Source organism: Gekko japonicus, unplaced genomic scaffold (genome assembly GCF_001447785.1).
Source record: "Gekko japonicus isolate JY-2015 unplaced genomic scaffold, Gekko_japonicus_V1.1 scaffold162, whole genome shotgun sequence".
In the NCBI taxonomy this organism is placed as follows: domain Eukaryota; kingdom Metazoa; phylum Chordata; class Lepidosauria; order Squamata; family Gekkonidae; genus Gekko; species Gekko japonicus.
In genome coordinates, this window is record NW_015176456.1 from 1,507,434 (window position 1) to 1,523,764 (window position 16,331).

Consider the following 16,331-nt stretch of genomic DNA (forward strand, 5'->3'; position numbering starts at 1 on the left):
CTTACAGGAGCCCTACACTCTTGTTCCATTAATTCACAACAGGCTCTGAATTTAAGACACGCACAGAGAGAGAGAGTTTGCATCGTATCGCTTTGTTCCTATGAGTTAAGTAAATGTAAGAGACCATTTTTTAATTCAGTATTACTTAACCAGAAAATAAGCCCTCGTTCATTCGTCCTGTAAGTAGCATTTTTATTTTTACTAATTAAACAATTGTTTACTTTATAGTGGCAGTAAAAAATACTGAAAGTACTTTTAGCCTAAGGCAACCAGATGCCCCAGATTCATCAGGCCAGTCCCATTCTTTTAATGGACCTTCCTGTTGTCTGTTACAAATTGTCCGGGTGCTGAGCCGTTCCAGGTTTTTCACGGCCCTTTTCGCCTTCCTCACAGACAGCCTGCGTTCCAGCACTGCTTCACACTTCCTTTGTGCCTGACATCTGCACCATTAGACACCAGGAAGGTGGGCAGGTGGCCCAGTAGTCACAAACCCGGCCTCATTTCCTGGCCCTGCTCCAACCACCCTGCTGCCCTAGCCACACAATCTTCCAGGATGCTAAGGCTGCAAATCTGGTCAGCTTATTTTAGCCAACTGTACTCTTGAGGGGGAGGGAATTAAGACAATTATTATTGTTTGCCTCAAAATATTGATTTCCTTTTATATATATAAAAAGCTTCAATAGAGCATCCATTTTAGATTTTGGTTTTTGCTCGTCTGAGAAAATAATACTTAACATGGAGAATATTTGTGTATATTTCATTTTGTGGCTCCTATGAAAGAGATATTTTCTTCTCTATGCCATTAATGTCTCTTTGGCTGCTAACCCCTGAACAAAACACATGTAGTTGCAATAAGAGATTGTTGTCACACTGTTGGGGGGAAATTTGCTAAACGAAAGCCCTCTAGAATAACACTGGCATTTGTGGAAACCAAAGGCATAGCTCAAAGGATACTTTACCACTCTTCCAGAGCGAAACTGTACTTAACAACCACAATAGGAAAAAGACACAAAGCGCACATAAGTGCCTCTCACAACATGAAAGGGTTTGTGGGGAGGGGTTGCTTAATGTTGTTTAAGCATTTCTGTGCTATCGGTGGTTGCTTGAATCAATTGAAAAGAAATTTCAGTGGCAAACCAAACTCTTAAATATCAGGGGACAAAATTGTATTTTCCTCTGTTCTATGATCCAAAATTATAGCAGCGCCCACTACAGCTGTTTGAACTAAGGGTGTGTTGGTGTATCCATTTGAATAAAGCCACCACTTAAGTAAAAGAATTATCATTTAGCCATAATGTTGCCTGCCAGGTTTGGTTTTGGCTTTTTAAAAAATATTATTATTACTACTTCAAATGAGAAAGTTAGAGCTTAAAAAATATTTCTGTACACCTTTGTTTGAAATTTCTCCACAGATATTTTGATTTAAAGAAGATCTTTGTATTGTTAGGTATTAAAACGAACACTTTTTGGCAGCTGCTTCATTTTATCATAGATAGAATTAAAACATTTATTTTAAATGAATCACGGTTGTCTTAGAAGCAAAACAAAATGTCTATCATGAAGAGATATTTTCTTCTACTGTTCAGCTATAAGGCTGTTCATCCTTTGCACACACAAAGCAAAATCTAAATACTGTATCAATATATCTGTGCCAAGAGAAGCTGGATTTTTTGACGTGTAAATTATGAAAACTAACCAAAGTTGCCATATTAATATAATTCAGCTACTTCTAGTAATATAGTAGTGAGACCATAAAGAACTGTAAACCACCAAATCCTCCACCAGAAATCCTGCCCAGCTGAATTTTTGTGGCATTTGATTTAATTTCCAGACATCTGGGTTTTTTCTTTAGTGTTCTTTAAAATATTTCCCCACTTTGTGATGGAGGCTCTTGGTTTAAATGTTTAATGATCTCTTTCCCTCCCCCTCCCCCTAATTTGTGTATCATAAGGTCTCCAGGTTCAGCGTTGGGGTATCTCAAATTCCCATGATACTGATCTCCAAGATCATGGTCTGTGTCAATGGTACTTTATCTCTCTTGTCCACTGCAGAGGGTGTGCTATAAACTTGCATGAGTTGGTGGAAATGGTGGCAGTTTTGCTGTTGTCTATGAGGTCCCTATGGCTAGTGATGGATAGTCTAAATAATATCATATGATGTTCTGCAAACAATAAGGTTCTGTACCAGGAATATTGTGGTGTTTTGTGCTAAAGTTACATAGATGTAGCACTGATTTCATTGCCATGACATACATGCCAGGTCCAAACAACTATAAGGATTTTCAGTAGAGGGGTAGAAAAGAAGAAACAGGCTCTTCTCTCTGTTCCCATTTGCTGAGCTTGGCGTGGGTGGTCATCAGAGACAGTGCCTCTTCTGGTACCTCAGTTTGGAACTTGGTCCACACAGCTGTTTGCCCTGTGCAAAGCCTTTTTTGGCTTGGGCTTTCTTAATTTTTTTTTGTTTGCATGACAGGGTATAGTTGTTTATGGAACATGTTTCTGGCTACTGCAAATGGTTTGTTATTTTTTTTTTGCAGATTTAATTCTCTACTTTGTACGCCACCTTAATCGACTGGTGCTAGAAGTAGCGTTGCCAAATCCAGCTTGAGAAATTTCTGAAGTATTGGAGGCAGTGCCTGGGGAAGGCAGAGTTTGGGAAGGGTAGGGAAATCACAGCGAATGGGATGCTAGGGAGTCTGCCCTCTAAAGATGCCATTTCCTCCAGGGGACCTGAGCTATGAAATTTGGTATAATTCCATGAAAACTCAGGACCCATCTTGGAGGCTGATAACCCTAGCTAGGAGTATGAACAAAAGATAAATTCATAACAAACAAACAAATAAAAAGATGGGCCAGCATTTCCAATTTGCAAAAAGGGTCTTATTAAAAAGTAATGGTTTTACCTCAGCCCTGCATTTAACAAGTTTGGCAAGAGAAAGACAAGATAAAAAGAGGGCTTACCACATGTGCACAGTGCTATGAGCCACTTCTGCAATGAAACGGGGGTCTTTTGTGCACATGCAGAAGCATACGTGACGGATTAGTATGACAATGTCTCAGGCCTGTCCACCTAACTCCCTTTGACCACTTCCTGCATCAGCTGGGGAAAATTAACACAGCAGTCTGAACCTGGTATCTGCAATGGAAGCAGTCTAGCTTGTCTCAGGTTTCCTGTTTCTTACTTTCCTGGGAAGGAGTCCAGGGACAGAGGATGAGGAAGTAGTAGGGAACAAGGAGAGGCAGTCTGACAAGATTCCTTTTTCCATTTGGTCTACATCCAAACTTCGATGTCATGGCTTTCTGTATGTATGGATTAAAGCCCATTTGAGATTTATGTGTGCACCAACCGCACATAGGGGCAGCAGATGCTTCTTGTAGTTTTGCTATTGCCACTTGGTGTGAATAGGGTCATACATCGATTTCCCAGTTTAATTTTATTTATTTATTTATTTATTTAACATTCGACTTTTACCCCGCTCGAACCCCTCCCACGGGGTCTCTGAGCAGCTTACATAGTAGATCATCCCTATCTATGGGCACATATATTATTAGGGGGGGGACTGCCTACCAGCACCCAGTGGGATTTGGCTTGATGTTTCGTCAGCTCGTCTCGGCTCTCGGCGTCAGCTTGGCTCGGGCTCTCCCATCCACTTTCTTCAGGCTCCTCAGTGGTCTTTTTGGAGTCGGTGGGCCCATCGATGCGTAGATCGCATTGGCGCGGCTCTGGCTCCGTCCCTCAGGCTTCGCCCTGCCTGCGCCGCTGCGTCTTCACACCTCCTGGCTCCGCCTCCGTCGCTGGTCCACTGCTTGATGTTACGTCTCCTTACTTCCGCTTGCCACCTCGACCGCCGCCATTCCATGCCACTCCGCCGCTGCCGCTTGCAGACTCACCGCTGCTGGGGTTCCCACTTTACCTCCCGATGGAGGGGGGTGCTCCCTGCCTTCTAAGGCAGGTACCCATTCATCTACTCGCTAGTTGTTACGGCTTTCGATCTGCTGGGTGGGCGGGAGCTAGGATTAGGGCCGGGTGCTCACCCCGGTTATGGTGTTTTACTCCCTGTGCAGGTGTTTTACTCCCTGTGCCACCGCTCCCTGATGAGTTACTGTACTTATGAGTTACTGTACTTATGAGTTACTGTAAATGGAACATTGGAATTTCAAGGGTGCACATTTATGTGTACCAAAGCTGTACGTGCACAGGGAGGGAAATGCATTGCTCTATTCATACAAAATGGTGACCTCATAGATTGGGAAGATTACAGGCAGGTGCACCAAAACTGTTTATTTGAAAAGGGCTAATTAGGGATGTCAGCCTCCAGGTGGGACTTGGGGATCCCCCGGAATTACAGCTCATCTCCAGACTACAGAGATCAATTCCCTGGAGAAATGGATGCTTTGGAGGGTGGACTCTGTGGCATTGTACCCCACTGAGGTCCTTGACCTCCCCAGGCTCCATTCCCAACTCTCTGGGAATTTCCCAGCCTGGATCTGGCAATCCTACTCTCCCATCCCCTTCCGGTGGCCAGGGGGGTCCTGGCAACTGGGCTATAGAAGTATGTCTCATGGTTTTGGATATCCATAAACAACATACGAAGCTACTTTATGCCAAGTGAACCAACCTTGTCTAGAACTATGTACTCTGACTGTCAACAGATCTCCAGGATCTCATGGATACAGAGGTCTTTATGAACAACTGCTAGTTTATGAACAACTGCTACTTAAGCGAGAAACGAAACTGGGACCTTCTGCAAACAAAGCATGTGCTCTTCCCATTGACCCTGAAAGGCATCTGGGTGAGATTCAAATGGCGCCGTCTACCAGCAAACATGGTGTGGTGGTTTGAATGTCAGATAAGGATTTGGGCAATTAAGGTTCAAATCCCCACTCTACCATGAAGCTTTCTGGGTGACTTTGGGCCAGTCATTCTCTCTCTCAGCCTAACACTGGGTTGCTGTATACATAAAATGGAAGAGAGAAGGCCCAGCGTACTCCACACGGAGCTCCTTTGAGGCAAGTGAAATAAAAAATGTACAAAATAAATAATCGGCCCCTTACAACTTACACCATAGAGCCAGCTGCAGTACAGAAGGCAGGGAGGATCCTGAGCCTTCGGAGCCCAACAGTGCCACCCTGACTGGAACTCAGCACATGGACTAGTTGGGATATCCCAGGCTCTATAAAGCCCTGGGTTTTAGAGTTGAGTCTAAACAACCTGTCAGCTTGTCAAGCCTGCACTAGACTGAACTCCTTCCCTTGTTTTATCTGTTCGCTCCCAGTATAATAGACCTTGTCTGCTTTTGATCTCACCTTTTGCCTCTAGCCCCTGACACCTAGGATTGTCAGCTCCAGGTTGGGAAATTCCTGGAGATTTGTGGGGTGGATCCTGAGGAAAGCAGGATTGATAGAGGGAGGGACCTCAGCAGAAAATAACACAATGGAGTCCACCCTTCAAAGCAGCCATTTTCTCCAGGAAAACTGATCTCTGTTGCCTGGAGATAGATTGTGATTCTGGGAGATCTCCAGGCCCCACCTGGACACTGGCAGCTTTAAACACGCCCCTAGAGGGGGCCCTGGCGCTCTGACAGAGCTATAGCTGACAGAGAGGGAGCGGTGGCGCAGGGAGTAAAAGCACCTGCCTTAACATCTAGCGAACAGCCTGTAGGCTGTTCGATACCCACCGCGGCCGGGGTGAGCACCCGGTCCTAGTCCCAGCTCCCGCCCACCCAGCGGTTCGAAAGCCATAACAACCTGTGAGTAGATGAATGGGTACCTGCCTTAGAAGGCAGGGAGCACCCTCCTCCACTGGGAGGTGAGGTGGGAACCTCAGCAGCGACGGTTTGGCGAACGGCAGTGGCGTGTAATGGCGGCAGCAGTTGAGGCGGTGAGCGAAAGAAAAAGGAGACGCGACATCGAGCGGTGGACTGGTGGCGAAGGCGGAGCCAGGAAGGCATGAGGACGATCGGCGCAGGCGCGGCGGAGCCTGAGGGACGGAGCCAGTGCCGCGCCGATGCGATCAGCATGACGGATGGGCCCGCCGACTCCAAAAGACCTCCTGAGGAGCCTGAAGAGAGCGGAGGGAAGAAGCCGAGCCGAAGCCGAGAGCCGAGCCGAGCTGAAGACACATCAACTGAATCCCACCGGGTGCTGCTAGGTAGTCCCGCCCTAATACGATATATATATGTGCCCATAGATAGGGGTAATACAAATGATGTAAGCCGCTCAGAGACCCAAGGGAGGGGTTCGAGTGGGGTAGAAGTTGAAGGTAAAAATAAATAAATAAATAGCTCCTCAATAGCATGCAGAATGCATACAGAATAGTACAGTTGCTGCTGTGTCATTTTGCGTGCCAAAGCTGTTAACAATTCAGCAGCATAAATACTGTTGTTTAGGAAGTCTCATCACCAGAACTGGACATCAGACCTATGCCACCAGATCAACAATTCTGTTTCTTAAGCCCAGGATCTTTCCTGTGCCTCTTTCCCCCCCCTAGAATATGTGCCAACTCCCAATTAATTCATAACATATATTTATGCATGTAAAATAGGTACTTGTGTATGCAAAGTATTCCCAGTGCACCAAATAGGAACACACATATTTTTGCAGTCTCAACTTAGAAAGTCAATTTTGAAAATTGGCTCTGTATATATCTAGTGTGTGTTTGTGGTTTTGAGATCTGTGGTAGTTTGAACTAACAAAAGCATGCTTTTTCCTACTCTGTCCCACTGTGTCACTATGGTAAATGTAACACTCCATATGGTAGATGCCATCAGCCAATGTTTTCTGATGTCTCCCTAAAGAAGGTAGAATTAAGAAAGAGAGAAGGAGAGAGAGAGCGAGAGAGAGAGAGAGAGAGAGAGAGAGAGAGAGAGAAGTTATTAACAGCAGACCCCATGGTTTGGTACCTGAGATCCTCTGAAAAGAGGTAAACACATGAATGCAATTAAATGTTGGAGGGGTTATGAGCTGCAAGTCTTAGTCTGGAAAATACCTCCCAATGTGGTTCACTAACTGCATGCCTCTAAGGCTGACGATAGAAACGCAAGGTAGATTATTGAGTTCATAATATAACTACCATCAAGCCAACTGTTGGGTGGGAAGGACAGTGGCATAAGCTGCCCTGGCACTCGGGCATTATGATCTGTTCTGCTCCTCATCTGGTTCAAGAGCAGATGTTTGGGGGATGACTGGTTCTTTGCACCACCACTGCAGAAATACCATTAGTGGACATTGCTAGAAGACATACCAGATGGTATTGGCTTTCTGGTGAGACCTTCCAGCATGGCCATTAGGCAGGCAAATGACAGTCTGATATTTTGCTTTGGGGTGGAAAAGCTACATATGGAAGTTCTACAACAATGCTAGGACTAAAAATCAGGAATGCGACAGAATTTGGAGTCTGCTGTGGTTTGATTTGAAAATTGGAATCTCTTTTACGGTCTCTCAGTGCTCAAAATGAAATGCTGGTTGTCCTTGTGTTGACTAATAATGAAAATTAACAGTAAAACTGATGTTAAAATTGAAACCTGGGTATGACATATCACTGACATAAATAACAAAAATGGTACACAATGCAAAGAAAATAGCAGGACAAAAATGCCTACCTAACAAAAAAGTGTTGCCAATGCTACAACAAAAGCTTTTTTTTCCTCTTGATCCATGGACAGATCCAGGAACAGCCCTCCTGTCTTATCTACTAAGTTGCAGTTTCATACCACTGCTCAGTCCACATTGAGGTGTTTGGCTGTGCTCTGCCAAATTTCTCCTCTTGCTGGTAGTCAGTCTTAAGTCTTTTCCAATATTTCTGCAAAAAGATGCTCATCATCATTCCTCCAAAGATTTCATGGGCCACCCCATCCCCATTTTATCCTGACCACAGCCAGATGAAACAGACAATGCCGTCCTTAGCAGAGCAACAACCTTCTAAGCCCTCTGACGTCAATGGACTTCAAAGACAGCCAGGATTGCACTGAAAGTGACTGGCCAGTCATCCACAGTCCAATCCTAAGCAGAGTTATACCCCTCTAGGCCAATTGACTGTAGAAGGGAACAACTCTGTTGAGTATTACACTGCCAGTGAACTTCTTGAGAAAACAGAAATTTGAACCCAGTTCTATCCCAATAATCTCACAAAACCATACTGACACTCTAAACTCCCTTCTCTTCTGCACATTACATTGCTGTACTCCAATACTTTTAGTATTTTGCGGCAGTCTGCTTCCAGTAGCAGAAGTGAATTGGGCTGGGAGGGAAAACGCTGAAAGCAATGGAGGGCCACAAAGTAAAGTGCAGGACTGAGTAGGATTTAGTTCCTAGCACCCATGTGCTATGCATGCGTAAATATAAACATGTACCTTTCTACCTTAAAAGTAAATGGGTGAGGACGTGTATAAAATACACAAGGATCCCCATTTTCATTATTATTTATTTGCCCAGCCTGCTTTTCTTGGGTTGCTGAATGTCTTCCTGTGCAAGCAAAAATGTGTAAAACAGGGCCACTTTCTCATACATTCTCATTTCTCAGGGCAGGGGGGCTTCCTTGGGGAAGGTGTCCATTCCCAGAGAATTTCATCGTAGCTGGATGGGGAGAGGAGATTTACAGCTGTAAATGTGTTTTCCGTTGAAAACAAACGGCAGAAGTGAAACATGAATAGCTTTGATAATGAATTTAATGAAAGCAAATCAAGTTCTTTAAACAGAAAGCACCACAAAAAGTGCACATTCCTATTTGAGCAGGGGTTTCAACGTGGGACTCCTACATCCAAGGCCAGCATTGTAAACATTCCCCCACATGGATGAGTTTAATTTAAAAATAAATAAAGCCATTGGTCTGATGTACATTGTGAACCAGGGCTCTGCTTTGCCAATTCCAGCTATGCTTCAATAGAACTCTCAGTTCACAGTGTCCATGGATACAAATTTCCCCGAAGTACTTGAATGTATTCTGCTAACTCCCCTTTATTCATGAAAGAACTTTTGGGTAGAAATCTGTCGAGCCATCCTCCTCCTTCAGATGTCTTCTTAAAAGTCACCTTTTTCCACAATGCCTCCAAAACACTTGACAATGGCTAGGCAGCTGGTGTGCTGTGATTGCTGCTTATTATGCTAATCAAAATCATCTCACTGTTAACTTGCTCTCCCCCAGTCTGTTTGTTGTATCCACCTGTTGTCTCTTGACATGTATTTAGGGACTGTTTGAAACCCCACCAAAGTCAGCAAAAGATTCCAACCAATTTGGATTGGACTCTTGGACTGCAGCCCCTAAGAAAGAGGTGGGTGTTGTTTTCAGTGTATGTCTTGCACAATAGATCTCTGCTCCTTAAATGAGATTTTTCAAGTGTAGTTTCCAGCCCTAGCAATTGAAAAATAAGATTCTCAGTAGATGTTCCATCCTTGCATTGGGTAAGAAATGACAATGCACTGTTATATGAGTAACAGTGGACTCCTATACAGATTGACTTCAGTCTAAACCCATTGAAATGAATAGGCTCAGACTGGAGAAACTCTGTATAGAATTGGACTCTAAGAGTTTCAGAAAGCCCTTTGGCCAAAGAGAGAGAAATGATCCTTTGAAGGATGAACTAATACAAATTTATGTTAAAATATATATTCAGTTGGGTTACAGCTTCTTATTTTTTATGACAGTCAGTTATGAGTCATAATGTATGAACTCTCTGCTGAAAGATTACAGGGCAGTAATTCAGAACACATGCAAAGCTGCCTTACACTGAATCAACACCAAGGTCAGTATCGTCTACTGCTCTGAGTGGCAAGTGGCAATCCAGGGTGTCAGGTTAGGGTTGCCAACCTCCAGATGGGATGTGGAGAGCTCCTGAAATTACAACTGATCTCCAAGCTACAGAGATCAGTTCGCCTGGAGGAAATGGCTGTTTTGGAGTGTGGACTCTAGGGCATTATATCCCAATGATCTTCCTCCCTTCCACAAAACCTGCCCTCCTCTGGTTCCACACCCCAAATCTGGAATTTTGCAGCCAGGAGTTGGCAACCCTATCCCAGGTGGAGATCTTTCACATTACCTGCTATTTGATTGTTTTATCTGGGGAAGCCAGGTATTGAGCCTGAGCCCTTCTGCATGCAAAGCAGATGCTCTACCACTAATGGCCAAACCTGATAATTTTTTGGTGTCATGTCTGGGTTCCCCTAGCCCAACTTGCATTTCCTGCAGTCACACAGCAGTTGCAGGAATGTCATAGCATCTAGTTTGACCCTAAGCCACAGCTCCTTCACAAGACAGATCTTATTTCTCCAGGAAATGTGTCCCTGCTTCTCTTGCCTTTGGCTTCTGCCAGTTTGGTGTAGTGGTTAAGTGCGTGGACTCTAATCTGGGAGAACCGGGTTTGATTCCCCACTCCTCCACTTGCACCTGGCTGGATGACCTTGGCCAAGCTGTAGTTCTGATAAGAGCTGTTCTTGAATAAGAGCAGTTTCTGTCAAGAGCTCTCTCAGCCCCACCTACCTCACAGGGTGTCTGTGGTGGGGAGGGGAAGGGAAAGGAGTTTGTGAGCCGCTCTGAGACTCCTTTGGGTAGTGAAGGGCGGGGTATAAATCCAATCTCTTATTATTATTATTATTATTATCCTTGCCTTCTCTCAGCTACCCTGTACCACACACTGGGGGGAAGGTTGCAACTGGGAGCCTCTACTGCCATGCAATAAGCTGTCCCAGCTGTTGCCCCACCATTGATCCCTCATGCTGCATGGAACTCAAGTGGGGGGGGGGAGGATAATCAGTGATAGGGCAGTAGTGTGGGGACCCTACCACTCTGACTGAGTGATTCTGGTGGCCCATCCTCATTTTTACTTGGGGGGGGGCAGAATCGCTACAGTTGCCCCTGCTCTCTTTTTCCTACTGGCTAATGTGCAAACTAACCCAACTTTTATCTTCTTAATCAGGTACATGCATCAGCCAGGCAAGTGGCCAACCCACCCAGAAAGATTGACTTCTAGGCCAACTGCTAGGTGTGCTACGGAAAGAAACATTGCTAAGTTGCGTTGCCTCTAGCTAACCCAGAAACAATCATCTGCCACTTGATTGCAGTCAGATTGATCCCAATTGTTACTGTCTTGAATGGGAGGGAACGTACAGATGCGTCAAGCAGCTCTGTGCTTAGAGCCTCTCCAGCCCTCCCTTTCCATCCTCCATAACATGTAGCGCTGTGAGCTAAGTGGGCCTGGATCATGGAGGGGCCATGTGAATACAGCCTGAGAATCCCCTGGAGAGACGGCAGTGGCTCTATTTATACACAGAGATGGCATTTTAACAATCACTCCTGTGCCCTCCTCCCATATATTATTCATATCAACACCAATTCAACAGCCAAATGGTTTACCAGCCTGTAATGCTAACACTTACATAATAATCTGACATCTCACAACCCTTCTATTTATCAAGCAACAGCATTCCTAGATTTGTACAGTTACACAAGAAAAAGAGAATTGGGGGGCGGGGAGAAGGGGTCAGAGGGTGAAAGCACTATGAAGCTCTTCTGGTAGACGCCGAAGGTGTTTTACAAGCTCCACATTGAGTAAGGCTCATCTCCTCAAGTGATCGTTATCCAGAGAAGTGGCATGAAGCAAGGATGGGGAAAGGGATGAAGGCCGTCTCCTTAGACTGAGGCCAAGATCAGAAGCCGGAGCGGAGTCTCAAGTGCAGGGCTACCTACATGTGTCTTTCCATCCCAGCAGCCAGTTAAAGAGGAGAAGCTGCACAATGTTAGATTAGCAAACCCTTCCCCCCCCCCCCCCCCACCCATCCTTGCAGTCTTTTTAAAAAATAAAACAAACATCAGCAATTGGTATCCCCCCCCCTTACTGCCACTGATTACAATGGGCTGACCTTGGTTTTAGTGCAAAAGGTGAGGAAGGGGTTTTTTGTTGTTGTTGTTGTTCAGGGGTGCTAAGGTGATTTTCTGCTCAGCGTAATACTTTGAGTGCTTTTATATGCATTCCCCCCACTCCCAAGCCTGAGTGTTCCTGCAGGGGGGAGGGAGAGAGAAGGAGCAAGGGAGGAAACCTCTTTAGAAAAGATGCTCTGCCTGTGAAGTTTACCAAATACCATCAGCAACGCTGAACTAATGAATAACAAGACTGTGTCGTCTCTGGCTTTCATGCAGTCTGTTATGAAAAGATTCAGAACTGTTCGGGACCTGCAGCACTGATCTGCCTCTTCCAGGTACAGCTTCAATGATTTTTATCTCAGCTTGGAACACAGAGTGTGTTCTGATACTAATACTGATAAAAGCATAAAGGCTGATGCCATCTGCCATGGCAACTATCAAGATGGCAGCTGCTTTTCATCAGCTTTATCTGAACTTTGCATTAATGGGAATTCAAGCACTGTGGGTGCTTTCCTCTTTTTTTAAAAAAAAAGGCACAGAGGAAAAAATTAGCACACTCCTCTGAATGCAACCAATGTGCTCACACATCAGCTTACTCTTATCTCCTTTATCTTTGGGGGAAGGATAAAATAAAAACTCCCCAAGTTCTCTGCAGATTGCCTTGTTTGTTTATCAGCCTGCTCCCTTTGATGCCCTTCATATAGGAGCATCAGGGCTGTGACCCTACAATATTCTGACACTGAATCCCTGTGCTGTGGCTGCCGCTGCTTCAAATGGGATTCAACTGTGCCATCTCCGAGGGCAGAGCAATCAACAAAACAACCTGCTAGTGTTCCAAGCCCACTGCGGGCAATAACAGAGCTATTTCTTTCTCAGCCCCTTTCTTTTTTCTACTTATGTCCTAGCAACAATAATACGTGTGTTTTTTTCCTCCCAGATTACATCAGATATGTGTAATTTCGAGAGTCGTGGTGGTGGGACATGGCAAGCGGCTCTAGAAAGGATGCTAAATAGCAGCCCATCAGCATTGTGTCCAGTGTCCCCTCTAAGCTTAGTGTGAGCTAGCCTGGCCCGTAGCTAACATGGGGTCCACAGGACCCAGCCCCCTAGTGTTTCTTCTGGGCCCCCTCCCTCCAGGACTGCCCCCAAGGTGCTCCAACCTACCACCTGCACTGTGCTTCCATTTAATTAGCTGGTGGGCCCCCAAGGCCCCCTCCCAAAACTTCCCTAGCTACGGGGCTGGAGCTAGCTCACAGTTTTTTAGCCTCTGGCTCACACATTTTTGTCTTCGCTCGGGAAGGATGGCTCCAGAACAAACTATGCAGTAGCCAAATCGCTCGCTCACAACTTTAATACCAGTAGCTCACAAAGTAGAATTTTTGCTCACAAGGCTCCACAGCTTAGAGGGAGCATTGGTTGTGTCCCTTACTAGGTTACACGTAGGAAATGTAAAGAGGTAACATCAAAAGCTTTTATACCATCCCCTCTGTTAGAGTGCATGTCCAAATGTGTATAAAAATATAGCAGGTGTTTAAATGACCCTCTCACGCTCTAAATAAGGATGGATGTTGTAAATTTAGGAGAATAAAAACTGTGATCCAAAACTCCTGAAGTGGTGGAAATCTAAAATTTGTGTTATTGAAGACAGCTTTATATGGTTTATTACAAGCAAACAAATGAGTACATCCTCAGATGCACAGGAGTTATTCGCCAGTGTGTTGTAGTAACTAGGATTAGGACCAAGAAGATCCATATCCAAAGCCAGGCTCATCCATGAACCTTGCTAGGTGATCTTGGGCCAGTCACTGTCTCTTAGCCTAACCTACCTGTCAGACTCTGGGACTGGGCTGGAAACTCAGGCTGTTTCTTTGTCCAGGGTTCATTTAGGAGGGAGAAGAACCTCAGAAAAGAGCATGGGAGTAGGGTACCCTCTTCCCTCCCTTGTTCCTGCTAGTACCCTTTCCATGATTACCGTAGGTGAGGTCTGACCCTTCCTCCCTGGTTCTCCCAGGGTGCACCTTTTAAAAGACTGCCTAGGGGTGGGACAACTCTGGCCTCACCCACTCCCTCTATACTGGGGGATGGGCCTATGGGAGTGGCAGGTCCTAGGCCCAATGGGCAGCTGCCTGCCTGGGATCCCATTTCCACTTCCCCTCCCCCATGGGAAACTTAATGAGGCTTCTCCTCTAGCCCCTGATGGCCTAAGGAGGTAACTGCAGCCTTTTTCTTGCCCCTCTAATAGCAAGGAAGCCTTGGCACTCACAACAGACCACCACTTGTTGCTTCATGTCTCTGCTGCTGACCCTTGGGGTTGGCCTACCCGGCATCTCTGGGAGTCATGGTAAGTTGGGAAGCTGCTCCTGCAGCATCACATTGGCCTTCTGCGCTCCTCCCTGGATGGTTCCCTTGGCACAGTCTGGAGGCCTCTGTCTCCTTGGTGGTAAGTGCAGGGGCAGGAGGTCTGACCTCCAGACACTACCTCACAGGTTGGTTGTGAGGACAAAATGGCATGATGGAGATTGATGTTCACCGCATTGATGTTCCTTGGACATCCTGGGAGGATAAAATATAACAGAAAGGTAGACAGTATTAAACAATAGCAGGACTATTCATACCAGCATTTCATGCTACCTAAAGGCCAACACCGATGCTGCTGCACTCCACAACATATGCTCCATTGTACAGAACAGCTTTCCAGGATCTGATGAGCTGAAATGCTGATATGTCATAATAAGATTGACTCTTGTTCTCAGAAATTCAACTTTACTACGTAAAAAGTGATAGTGGATTTTGCAGTTCTTTCTGTTATTCCATTCAAGGGTTAGATCCAATAAATAATTTCCAATAACCAAAGACGGATAATGTTTTAATGAATTCTCCCTGCCACAGCATACCTCCAATTTCCTTGTTGTCGTAATTCTGGGGGTATCCTGTTCCTCAAGAGCAGCATTTCCAGAGAGATTTGGGGCCAGATTGGGAGTTGGGAAGCTGGAAAATTCATGCTCTGGGGGTGGAAATCCTCCTGTCACTGAAGATTTTCACTAGATCCCATTCCAAGTTTCTTCTTTCCCTTTTTACCATTTGGAGGTCATTACTGAAACCAATATATCTAATTCTCAGTGTGGCCTAGGGTTGCCAGCCCCCAGGTCCAGGTGGGGGAACCCTCACCTCTGGGGGCTTCAATCTGTCCCTGGCCACCCCCCTAAGACTGACCACCTACCTGGTCACCCCTCTTCCTCCTTTCCTGCCTGATTTAAAAAGCTTCAGCTGATAGGCAGGGACCACATGTCCCACCAACCAACTGGAGGGCCCTTTAAATCTAGCAGAAGGGAGGGGGTGGTCGCGGCCACACACTAGGCTCACAAAAAGAGCCTTTAAAGGGTCTTTTTGTGAGGTGGGCTGTGGCATGTAGGGCTGATTTCCCCTCCCCATGTTCCTGCCCCCCACAGTCATCCATTGGTTGCCAGGCCAGGCCTCAACTAACCGGATACTGTTTGCATTACAACTGCTCAGAGTTGTAGAAAACTGCATTCCTGAACATTGTACATAAGCTTCATTTTCTGCTGGGATAAGAAGGTGCCAAGACAATTATTGTATCCAGGAGCAACAGCAAGAGTATAAAAGTAGGCTATATCACCATGTGGCGTAAATCAGCTTTAAAAGCCATTTACTCAGATCTGAGGATATGGCTTCATCTTGCTGATGTGTGACAGGAATCTGCTGACCCACATCTGGTCTGGATTCATTATTGTTATGGGTGATATCATTGGCAGTAGGAATGAAATGTCCATGCTAAAATATTCTCGCTCCTCCTTAGCATCTGCATCTGGGAAGGACACTCTAAAAGTAGCTGACTCTGCCACAAAGACTTGATTGTTGTATTTTTCATACTCATCACAGAGATGATTGTTTTCTTCCCTGCAATTTGCCACTGAAGTTATGCACTCATTTTTATCTCTTTTTTTGTATTGTAAACCAAATACAGGGAGGATTGCATGGTGACCTTTGTTTTCAGTAGTTTAAAGTGCTGGTGGGAAGGAAGTACATGGAAAGAGAGTTCAGAGTACATACTTTCTGTTTCTAAGAAGTGGTTTATTGGTTAATTTTGTGTCAATTCAAATGGCACTTGTTTATAGTGATAGGTGCACTTCCCCATGCTCAACTTGAGAGTATTTGCACATTTGCAAACATTCCCGTTAAACACAAAAATGCACAATGGGTATCTGTAGGTGTTTGGTGGAGATGCTGCACAATGGGTGGGTGGGGGTATATATGCACAACTGCCCATCTGCCTCCATGATGTTTTCCAATATCCCTCAGATCACAAAACTTACCTGTCTGAAATGTGGGGTGAGTGTAACTGGCCTCAGGGGATGGCTCCTTAAGCACAAGGTAGGCCCCAACCACAGCCTAACTTTCCTACAAAGTACTCATCTAATCTGAACTTTAAAGCCCTATATGGCCAGGGGCCAGCATAC